The sequence below is a fragment of the Sceloporus occidentalis genome, unplaced genomic scaffold (genome assembly GCF_023333645.1).
Source record: "Sceloporus occidentalis isolate IW3139 unplaced genomic scaffold, rSceOcc1.0.p SCAF_1, whole genome shotgun sequence".
In the NCBI taxonomy this organism is placed as follows: domain Eukaryota; kingdom Metazoa; phylum Chordata; class Lepidosauria; order Squamata; family Phrynosomatidae; genus Sceloporus; species Sceloporus occidentalis.
In genome coordinates, this window is record NW_028316981.1 from 221,587,570 (window position 1) to 221,598,352 (window position 10,783).

The window sequence follows — 10,783 nt, forward strand, 5'->3', positions numbered from 1 at the left end:
CTGTGTCCTGGAGCTCAGCTCCAGACCTGAGGCAGTGGCAAGCACCTCTTTCCCAGGATGTAATCAGATGCCAGAGCCACTCCTGGTTGCATTCTCAGGTGAGAACAAGGCTCCCAGCCATGATCTCTCTCCTGTGATAAAACATAATAACAAGTATTTAAGGAAGCTTTGAATAAGCATCAGTTAAATTACCCAAAGCTTTTATGAGGCCCTCTTTTTGCCTGTGTTTTGTGAGTCAGTGTACGTTACGGGTTACAGGAGAGGAAAATATAGGCCATTTACTCACTGCAGGGAGTGTAGGCCTAGAAAAGAAAAGAACAGTCTGGGCTCTTGTATGTTTCTCCAGCATGTAAGTGAGGCTATACCTCATAGCAATTGATGAGCCCTAATTTCAAAAAGAATTCTTATTTTTTTACTTTTGTGAGCGCCAGCGTGGCATAGTGTTTTGAGCATTAGATTACGACTCTGGAGAACAGGGTTCAATTCCCAGCTTGGTCACAAAACCCAGTGGGTGACCTCAGAGGAAGGCAGTGGCAAACCTCATCTGAACAAATCTTGAAAAGGACACCCCATGATAGCTTTGCCTTAAGGTTGCCATAAGTCAGAAATGACTTGAAGACACACAACGCACCGCATCCTAGTTCATGCACCAGGAATGATCTTGTCTACTAAGGACCTAATTCTTATGATGGTCATCCTTATGTGACCGCAAATGGGCCTTCCATGGGCAAGAAAATGGTAAAAGCAGACTTGGGAGAACTCTTAAAGATTTGCAGAAATATAAAATCTTTAAATTTCAGCTGTCAGGAAGTGGAACAAAAAAAGCTCATAAGGATGGAGTGTGTTCATTGGGATGGAACTTTTTCTGTTGCTGGAGAGGGAAAAAGGAAACTGGGAATTGCCTGGAAAAGCCATGGGTGGCCTGAATGGTTCGCCTTATGGTCACCATAAGTCGGAAATGACGTGAACAACAACAAGAAGCAAACCATGAGCTTTGCTCCCGAAAGAGGCTAGAATAGCTTGAAATAGTTTGAAATAGAATAACCATGCTCTGATAGAACATTTCCACCAGCATACAAGACAGGTCAGCCTTTAAATAATGCCTCAGATCAAGAAGTACTGATTGAGTGATAGCATTTCTTCCTGTTCTGGCTACTGTCAGGATTTCACTGACATGCGTTTTCACAGAGAGCTTCACTATAACAGTGAAACTCCCCCTGTTGTTGCTTCTTCAACCTTTCACACAGCATCATTGTAGTATGCCAATATTTTGTGGGTGTGTGTGTGTTCGGAATGGATGCCCCGTGAATTGGGAGGATCGAGTGTGTATGTGTATATATATACACACACACACACACACACACACACACACACACAAATAAGATATTCCAATTTGATTTCTTTTTCCATCCTAAAGCAATCACTGCAGGGGCGGCTTTTAAAATTTGTTTAATCACATTCAATTTATGGCAACCCTAAGGTGAACCTCTCACTGGGTTTTCTTAGCAAGATTTCTTCAGAGGAGGTTTGCCATTGCCTTCCCCTGAGGTTGAGAGCATGTGACTTGCTCAAGGTCACTCATTTCTATGGCCAAGCATGAATAGCATGCAGCCCAGAAAAAGCTATGGTTCAAATATTATCTCAAAATAGCCACACGAGAATCTCTTTCCATCTGGAATACAAACCAACAGTGGTTGAGAAGAAAGAGCATGAGCTTTGTGACTACAATTTGAATTTGCAACCTGAATTAGCCTGGGGAAGAGAAAGTTAAGGGGTGATATGATAGCCCTATTTAAATATTTGAAGGAATGTCATACTGAGGATGGAGCAAGCTTGCTTTCTGCTGTTCCAGAGACTTAAGTCCTGGAGCAATGGATTCAAAGTACAGGAAAAGAGATTCCACCTCAACATTAGGAAGAGGTTCCTGATAGTGAAAGATGGAGTGTGGTGGAGTCTCCTTCTTTGGAGGTTTTGAAACAAAGTCTGGATGTCACGGGGGGTGCTTTGATTGTGAAGTTCTGCATGGCAGAATGGGGTTAGACTGGACGACCCTTGAGGTCTCTTCCAACTCTGTGATTCTATGAGACTATGATTATTTATGCTGTGGTGCCAGCCAGCATGAAATGGAATATCTGAGTAATCAGGGGGGAGGTTGGGGCAGCTCTGGCACCAGGATACCCTCACTCAGGAATATAAAAAATGTCTTGTTAGATGGAATCAAGACCCACTTTTTCTAACACATCACTTGCAAGAATCTCAGCAGCCAGCAGTTTCTAGGTCATCCAGTGCTGTCCAGCAGTCTTTCCCAGTTCTAGATATCATCTTCTCCAGGAATCAAAGCTTCTGGAAGGCAAAAGAGGAAAAACAGTTACAGGTGTCGTCAACCTAGTTCTGCTGTGCATAGTGTGGGAACACCATCCACCTGTGAAGTTCCCAGTTGTTTAAAGAGAGCACAGCTAATTAATGGACCAATTTAAGTTCATTATGTGGCTTTTTCATTAAGGATTAAAAAAAGTGGTGAGCTGCACAAGATGCCCTTTTTAAACAGAGCTTGAGAAACTTGACTTATCCAGAGGGTAGCCCCATGTTGTTTAACCAGTCTGCTGGGTAACACTCCAGCTCTGATCTCCCCTGGCATTTCCATCTTAGTCCTACAGTTTTCCTCCCATATGTCAGGAAGGTACCCTCACAAGTCACCAACCAGTAGGCTCCAGAGACTCTTTTTGTAAGAACAGTATCTGAGGCGTGTTACAGACCGCCCCTTTGGGGCGGCCTGTAGGCGCTCCTTTCCCCACCAGATCGGGGCCTCAGCTGCCAGAACGGCAGCCTCCGAGGCCCCAATCCACTGCTTTCCAGGCTGCGGAGAAGCGGCAAAAGGCCGCTTCCCTGCGGCCTGGAAAGGGGTGTCCTTGGGGCTTCATGCCCCAAGGACACCCGACGGTGGCGGGGAGGAGGAGAAAGGGGCCACTCGGCCCCTTTCTCCCTTGCGTCGCTGGTGCAGCCGTCTAAAGGCTGCGCCAGCGACGCAAATCATGGAAGGAGCTCCTAACCCTAGTACGTCCTGGGGACGTACCTTACGCCCGTGTGGAACAGGCCAAAGTTACTCACAAGCTTGCATTTTCTCAAGGTGTTGTTGGTGTGTTGTTCATTAGAAGGATATCTATGCAAGCAGTGTCCATCTCCTGGCCATCTAGCACTGGGAACAAAAGCATTCTCAAATCCAGGACATAACATTTAAATTCTATTAGCAATACAAAAAGGTTACTTCTTCTGAGATTCCTGATGTTTCCGTCCCTTGTGAGGTCAGCTCACTTTGTTTGTTAGAGAACATTGAATCTCTCAAGAGAAGCCCACATTCTTTTGCATTAGGAAAGGTTTAGGATGGTGCTGTTTTGGTAAAAACCATGTTTCCAAACTTTACCTGTTTTGTGCATTTTGGTTGCCCAAACAAAGGTATCCCAGTTTTGTGGATTTTTTGTACTTTGGAATTCTTATTTTTATCTCCTGGACTTTGGGAGGCTTTGTTCCCAGCACCATATGGCCAGAAGCAGGAGGGACCTGCTTGGATAGTTATCTCTCCAAAGAACAACAGACCAACAACACCTTGAGAAAACTGTACTTTGCATAGATAGATATCCCGCCAAAGAACCACACACCCACAACACCATGAGAAAATTGTAATTTGCTATATGGCCAACACATAACCCTGAATCTGCATCCAAGCTGAGAATGAACTGCATAGGCTGATAGTACACAGATCCCCATCTTCAGCTCTGTTAGTATCTCCAGGGTGCCAACTTGTCCAGGTTGGCTGGTGCACAAATCCCAAATTTGCCCCAGCCAATGCTGTTCCCCTTGGAGTTACTTTTGGCAGGAGCCTCCTTCTGTGTGGGTGCTCAAAGAGAGGAGAGGTGGGTCCAGTGCCAATGCCAAAGCAGGGGTGTGTCTGGCCCAAATAGCTGGTCTGAACTTGCAAGCTAGGCTTTCATGGGAAGAAACAGGCTAAAATCAGAGAGAGGGAACTGCCCTAGGGATTGGTACAAGCAGAACCAGTTCAGCAACAGGCCATTCACCACACCACTGGGTGCAGGGTCCTTGGTTGCACATGTGGAATAATGCCAAATGCAGACAGACAGCAGCAGCCTCATGGCAAACCCATTTTTGCTGAGAGCACAATAGGACTGATTCTGTGGGGAGGTCATTTCAAATTGACAACACTATTTGGTCTAAATGACTTACTCATAAGCAAATTAAATGTAGGGTAAGATAAACCAGAGCCAGTGTGGCATTGCGGTTTGAGTGTTGGACTACAACTCTGGAGACCTGGGTTTGATTCCCAGCTCAGCCATGAAACCCTCTGGGTGACTTTAGGCAAGTCACACTCTTTCAGCCTTAGGGGAAAGCAATGGCGAACCTCCTCCAAACAAATCTCGCCAAGAAAACTTTAGGGTCTTCATAAGTTGTAAACGCCTTGAAGGCCTATAACAACAAACAACAGTATAAATCTCCACAATATCATTGTAGCAGGTGTCAAAGAAGTAGCCATGCTAAAGGAGGAAGGGAGAGGGAGGTGGGGGAAAAAGAAATGTAGCAGCACCTTTTTGACTAATATATTTTTAGCACAAGCTTTTGTAGATAGAAACCCACGTCTTCAGTTGCATTAAAGCGTGATATGAAAGCCTCAGGTTATAAAGGATATTTATACAGTTGTGGGAGTGGGATGGAATGTAATAGGATCCATATACAAGATGCAAATCATGAAACCCTAAATTCCCAAAGGATTGCGTAAGGTGATACAGATCTTTCCAGTTGTCAGCTGCATGTTTTTTTTTTGTGTTTGTGTCTCCCTTTAAGTCCCATGGAATGAAAATATCTGGTCACTCTGATTCATTGGTGATCTCTCATCCAAATACTAATCAGTGCTGGCCCAGCTTAGCTTTCCTGATCAGGCAGGATACAGGGCCTTTAGGGTCAGTTAGTGCAGATTTATTGCTTTTGCACATCAACACTGGCCTGGAGTTCCTCCAGAAGCTAATGGGATCCCACTGTTTCTGTCCCTACACGCCCTTTGCTTCCTTTTCTTGAAGCAGTGACCAATCCACAAAAAGACCTGTCACAACCAGCAATTTTATTCAAATGCTCAGTGCTCACAGTGGAGGAAGATGACAAATGCTAACTTGGCTAAGGAGTATTCACTAAGGAGTATGTCCAAATGCTTTATTTTATTTATTATGTTTGTAATATTATTTATCTTCCTTTTTTTGCTAGCTATCCTGATCACCTTTTGTTGGAAAGGAAGGATACTACTGTAACCATAAACTAATAAATAAAAGTTGGAGACTTAAGGAAAAAGGGCTGTCTGGAACTCACTTCTACTGAAAGATAAGGTCGACCCACTATCTACACCGGAAAAATCAATTTTAGCACGATCCTTCCATCACCTGCAATAAAAATAACATATTTGGCTCAGCAAGGAAATTATGGTTCTTCAATAGTGGGATAAAAGTGGGATTGACACTGTAATCCATGGATTTTATTGCACTACATTGTGGCCAGCAGTAGGTGCTTCTGCCGCTGCTTTTAATTCATGAGAAAATCCCATGAACAGCTGTCAATCCCACTGTTAACCTGTTCTTGAAGTCTGTGCCCTTGGTCATCCTGAAGTAATTCAGAGAGAAAGGGAATTTAAGGGGGTTTGACTGCATCCCCTTTCCCAATGAAAGCAATACTTCTTAGTGCTGAGGAGGTAACTGTTTCAGCTGGGGCAGGAACAATGGGATTCAAAGAGGTCTGACACCCCAACCCATGCCCAGGCAACCTTTTCAACTGGAGGAAGAACAATGGGACTTAAATGGGTCTGACTTAATCCCAGATAGCTAACAATTAAACGGAACGGTAGTGCGATAAGAATCGTGGGCAACCTCTTATCAATTCACAGTTGCATGGTAATGTGATAAGAATTTTTGCTGTTTCAGGTGTTTAAAAAGCTACAACAACATCGGGAGGGACACTTGTGTGATAATCTCCCAAGCGAAGAGAACTGGAAATTGAGAAGTCCCTTAGTCTGTCCAAGAAACTATGTAGGAATGAACACATTTCCCCCTCTCAGGCTCATTTAGTGGGCACAATGGAGAAGGCCTTCTTGGTGCATGCTCCCAGGCGCTGGAACTTCCTCCCAAGAGAGGCCACAATGGCCCCATCCCTGCTCTCCTTTTGGCAGTAGATAAAGACATTTTTGTGCTGTCAGGCTTTCTAATCTGACAAGGTTTGAGCTTTCAAATGCTGTGCAAGGTTTGTGTATTGCATACAAGGTTTGTATATAATTTTAAAAACATTTAAATAATTTAATGAATAATTATTCTAACGTTTTACATTGTTTTTAAACTTTGTTGTTGTTGTTTTTGTTGTTGTGTGTCTTAGAGTTGTTTCCGATTTATGGTGATCCAAATGTGAAGCTATCACGGGGTTTTCTTGGCAAGATTTGTTCAGAGCTTTGCCACAGTCTTCCCCTGAGGCTAAGAGTGTGTGACTTGCGTGGATTTCATGGCCAAGCTGAGAATCAAACCCTGGACTCCAGAGTCGTAGTCCGACACTCAAACCACTGTGCCATACTGCCTCCCATGGATGCATCCTATGGTATCCTGGGCTTCATAGTTTGGGGAGGTACTAGAGCTCTTTCTGGTTGGGGATTCTAAATCCCAGGATTTCATAGGAAGTTGCCACAGTATTTGAAGTGAAATCACAGTGCTCTAACTGAGTAATGCGAAGAGGCCCAAGGTAATATGTACATTTCTTCTCATTTGATTACCTTTCACTTAGACCTATGGCACCTCTAGCTAGGGGTTTTATTTTGTGCAATTATTGTGCCTCATATGTGGCATTTATTAGAAAGGGGTTCACACAACCTTGTCTTCCACGTATAATCGTCCTCACTTGTTTTCCCAGCACTTCTGACTTTTTTTTTTCTTACCGTACATGAATGTTAAGGAGTGAACTGTGGAAGAAGAGCTGCACAATGAATGCCTTTTCATCTGCAAAACCCTCCCAGAAGCAACCATCATCTTTTTTTTTTTCTGGGTTTTTTAAAAATGTGTTTTGTTTTGCTGTGTGAAAATGCAGCCCTAAAAACTGGTTTTAAAATACTTGAAACAGCTTGAGGTTAACAAGTGCCAAACCCAGACTGACATTTGTTGGTTGCTGAACTGTGAGAAATTCCTTTTCACCTTTATTTTATCTTCAGTATGTGGGGCTGCAGGAACATTCACATACTTACCCACCTCCGGTTGTGGGCAACTCAATGCGGAGGCTTCTGGGTGTGTGGTACATGGTAGATGATGATGATGACGACGTGTGACCTCCCTTTAAACCTCTTTTTGAGCAACACAAATACAGGCAATGTCACTCAGCATGCAATCACATTTTCACTCTTCTCTCGCTTTCTCTCCTCCTCTTCCTCACCCTCTTCCTCCCCCCATTAGCATACCTGACATACCCCATGTTGTATATGGACCTTCCATATTTTCATATCTGGAGCAAGGCATGTACTTAAGAAGTCCCAATGGGCTTTGGAACCCCAGGAAACTTTCCCATGGGAAGGACACATAGATCTGAAGATACGTGAAGAACCCATGTAATACCAAAATAAAAACTGAATGGGTTTGCTGATCGCTCCATTCTCCCCCCAGGCTTTCGGCATATCATCTCATACTGAAGATAAAGGCAAAGGCGAGTAACCCAACACTTCCTACTTAGCCCCAGACATGTTCCCAGACAACTTCCCTATCCATCTGTCATGGGGTTGTCTAAATCCAATCATTGTTTTTGTTACTCCAAAGTTAAAGTCATCAGTCATTCTGGAATCCCACTGTTTGTTCCACAAGAAGACCATCAGAATTTTGTTACAATGTAAGACAGCACCTTGCACCCCTCAAGGCAAGGATCTCAGGTATAAATATCAGCCCCAAATCTAGCCCCATGGTGTACACAGAGAGGTTCTTTCAGTCTCTGTGTCACCTTCAGACATCGTCTGAGCCACACTCCACTTTCCATGGTCTCCTGTTCAAGATAGGTGGATTTGTTTTTGTGGGCCTTCAAGTCATTTTTGACTTACGGAGACTCTAAGGCAAACCTATCATGGGGTTTTCTTGGCACGTTTCTTCAGAGGGGGTTTGCCGTTGCTCTCCCCTGAGGCTGAAAGAGTGTGTGCCTTGCCCAAGGTCCCCCAGGGGATTTCCATGGCTGAGCCAGGATTTGAACCATGGTCTTCAGAGTCATAGTCCAATGCTCAAACCACTGCACTATGCTGGATCTGAGGTAAATATCTCCTTTATAATCCTAAACCTCCACCAGACCATTTACATACATCTGTTTCATTTAGTTGTGTATGGGGGTTTCTGTTTGAACTACTATCATGTGTTTGATTGCACTCTTGCATATTTCTAAATAAAAATCTTTATTCACGAAACCTGGAATTCTCCATCAGTTAGTACTGGTATACATAGGTGGAAACAATCCTCATGTTACCCAGCTTCTCGCAAGCTTCCTTTGAGCTCCCAAAAACTTTCAAGATGCTGACACATTGATGGGGACCCCCCCCAGACCCCCACCTTTTAGGGCAACCCCCCATGACCTCAAGTTTGACCAACCGTATTGAATAAATCAGGAAGTCTTCCATGTTCTGGTTTGATCAACTGTGTTTATTCCAAAATGCGTGTATGAATAGGGTTGTACACCTAACCTTCTCCATTCTAGGGTAAATATTTGCAGCTCCTTGGGCTTTTCCTTGACTCGACCTTTTATAATATTTGTGACTCCCCTTTTAATATTTTCCCACTTATGCCATTTGTGAAATTTCTGATTTCCCAGAACTCAACTCAGCATTTTGAATGAAGTCTTTTTAGGAACATAAAGAACAGGGCTATTGCTGCCTGACTCTGGATTTTGATGCTGATGTGGATACAGATTTTAGAGTCTAAAGTTCAGAGATATATGCCCCAGCATCACATTTCTAGGAAATGGCATTCCAAAGCAAGTTAACCCTCATCTTGTCCACTTTTGGGTTTTCTTGCTGATAGATATTACCTTTGTCCACTTCATAACCTTTCAGCCTGTCTATAAGTTGCTGTTGTTATTGTTGTGTTCCTCCAAGTCATTTTTGTTTTATGGTGACCTTAAGCGACCCTATCAAAGGGTTTTCTTGGCAGGTTTCTTCAGAAAGGGTTTGCCATTGCCATCCTCTGAGGCTGAGAGAGTGTGACTTGCAAATAGAACATAAAAATACAATTAGAAATTAATAACAGATGAAGATAAGTAAAGAAATAAAAGAATCAATCAAATAAGATATATTATTTTAAAAGACTATATAAAATAATATATATTATTTTAAAAGACTAAAAAATATATAGTTTATTTTGTTCTGAAACTAGGTCTAATTTGTTATAAGATATAAACTGTATCATATGTATAAAATCAAACAATCAGACAACAATTGATGATATGTAATACAGAACTGTAAATGTCAATATAGGAAAATCTGTAGATGCAACAAAATTATAGTGTTTCTCCCATATTTTATTTAATCTGATTGTTAATAAACAATAAAGTTAAAAGTGTGTGTGTGTGTGTGTGTGTGTGTGTGTGTGTGTGTGTGAAGGTCCAAAACACACTGCAGAAATAATCCAGTTTGAGACCACTTTTGCTGCCCGGGTTCAGTGCTAGGGAATCCTGGGAAATGTAATTGATTGTGGCACCAAAGATCTCTGACAGAGAATACTACAACACTGTTCAAAATTCTTCAAAAAGTCCTCCACCTGTAAAGTTGACATGAGATGTGGGAAAGGAATTCTGTGTAGTTTACAAAGTATAAACTAATTGCCCCCAACAATCTGGGTACTCATTTCAGCAACCTGGGAAGGATGCAAGCCTGAGTCGAGCTTGAGCCCCCTTGGCTGGGATTGAACTCACAACCTTATGGTTTGTGAGTGAGTGAGTGACTGCAGTACAGGCATTTAACCACAGTGCCACCAGGGCTTGAGACTTGAAGGTAGAGACTTGAGACTTGGACTAAAAGGCTGGAATACATCGCTGGTAATACTGCAGTATGAAAGGAACCCAGGGGTACCCAGATGACTTGATGAATTTGTGTTGAGGGAGTGCCTTAAAATAAATAAATAATCACACACACACACACACACTCCAAACAGCTCAGATTTTATGAAATCCTGCAAGATGAGGAGAAATTCAATTAAAAAAAAAACTTTGTGTAGGCGGTAGCTGGAGGCTATAGGAACTTTGGGTCAAGAGGCAGTGAGTGTCCCGTTGGAGATCTCATCACAGATTGTACGCAGCTGCTGTTCCTTTGCGGCATCGTAGAAGCACTTCCCATGAGGGGGAAAAGAAATCTGAAGGACTAGCTTCCTCTCAGACCTCCAAAGGGGGAGGATTTTCCACCCCTGAAGTCAAAGAGTTAGATCACAAAGACTGTAATAACCAAATACTGCTTTATTCAGACGATATAGTGGTATCAGCAAAAAATGTCTTGGGCTAACCAAGAAATTAGAAGTGTTAGCTATACTTTTCTGATATTTAGGCATACATGCAAAAATAGCACAATGGCTTGGATCTTACCCATGATACATTGGATTAATTTTTATATACCCTCCAACTGTCCAGATTGGCATGGATAGTCCCATTTTTTCAGTTGCTTTTAAAATATCCCATTTGCTCTCTCTACCTCCTACTTTCCTCCTTTGCCCTTAGTTAATTTCTACTGTGGCCAACTGAG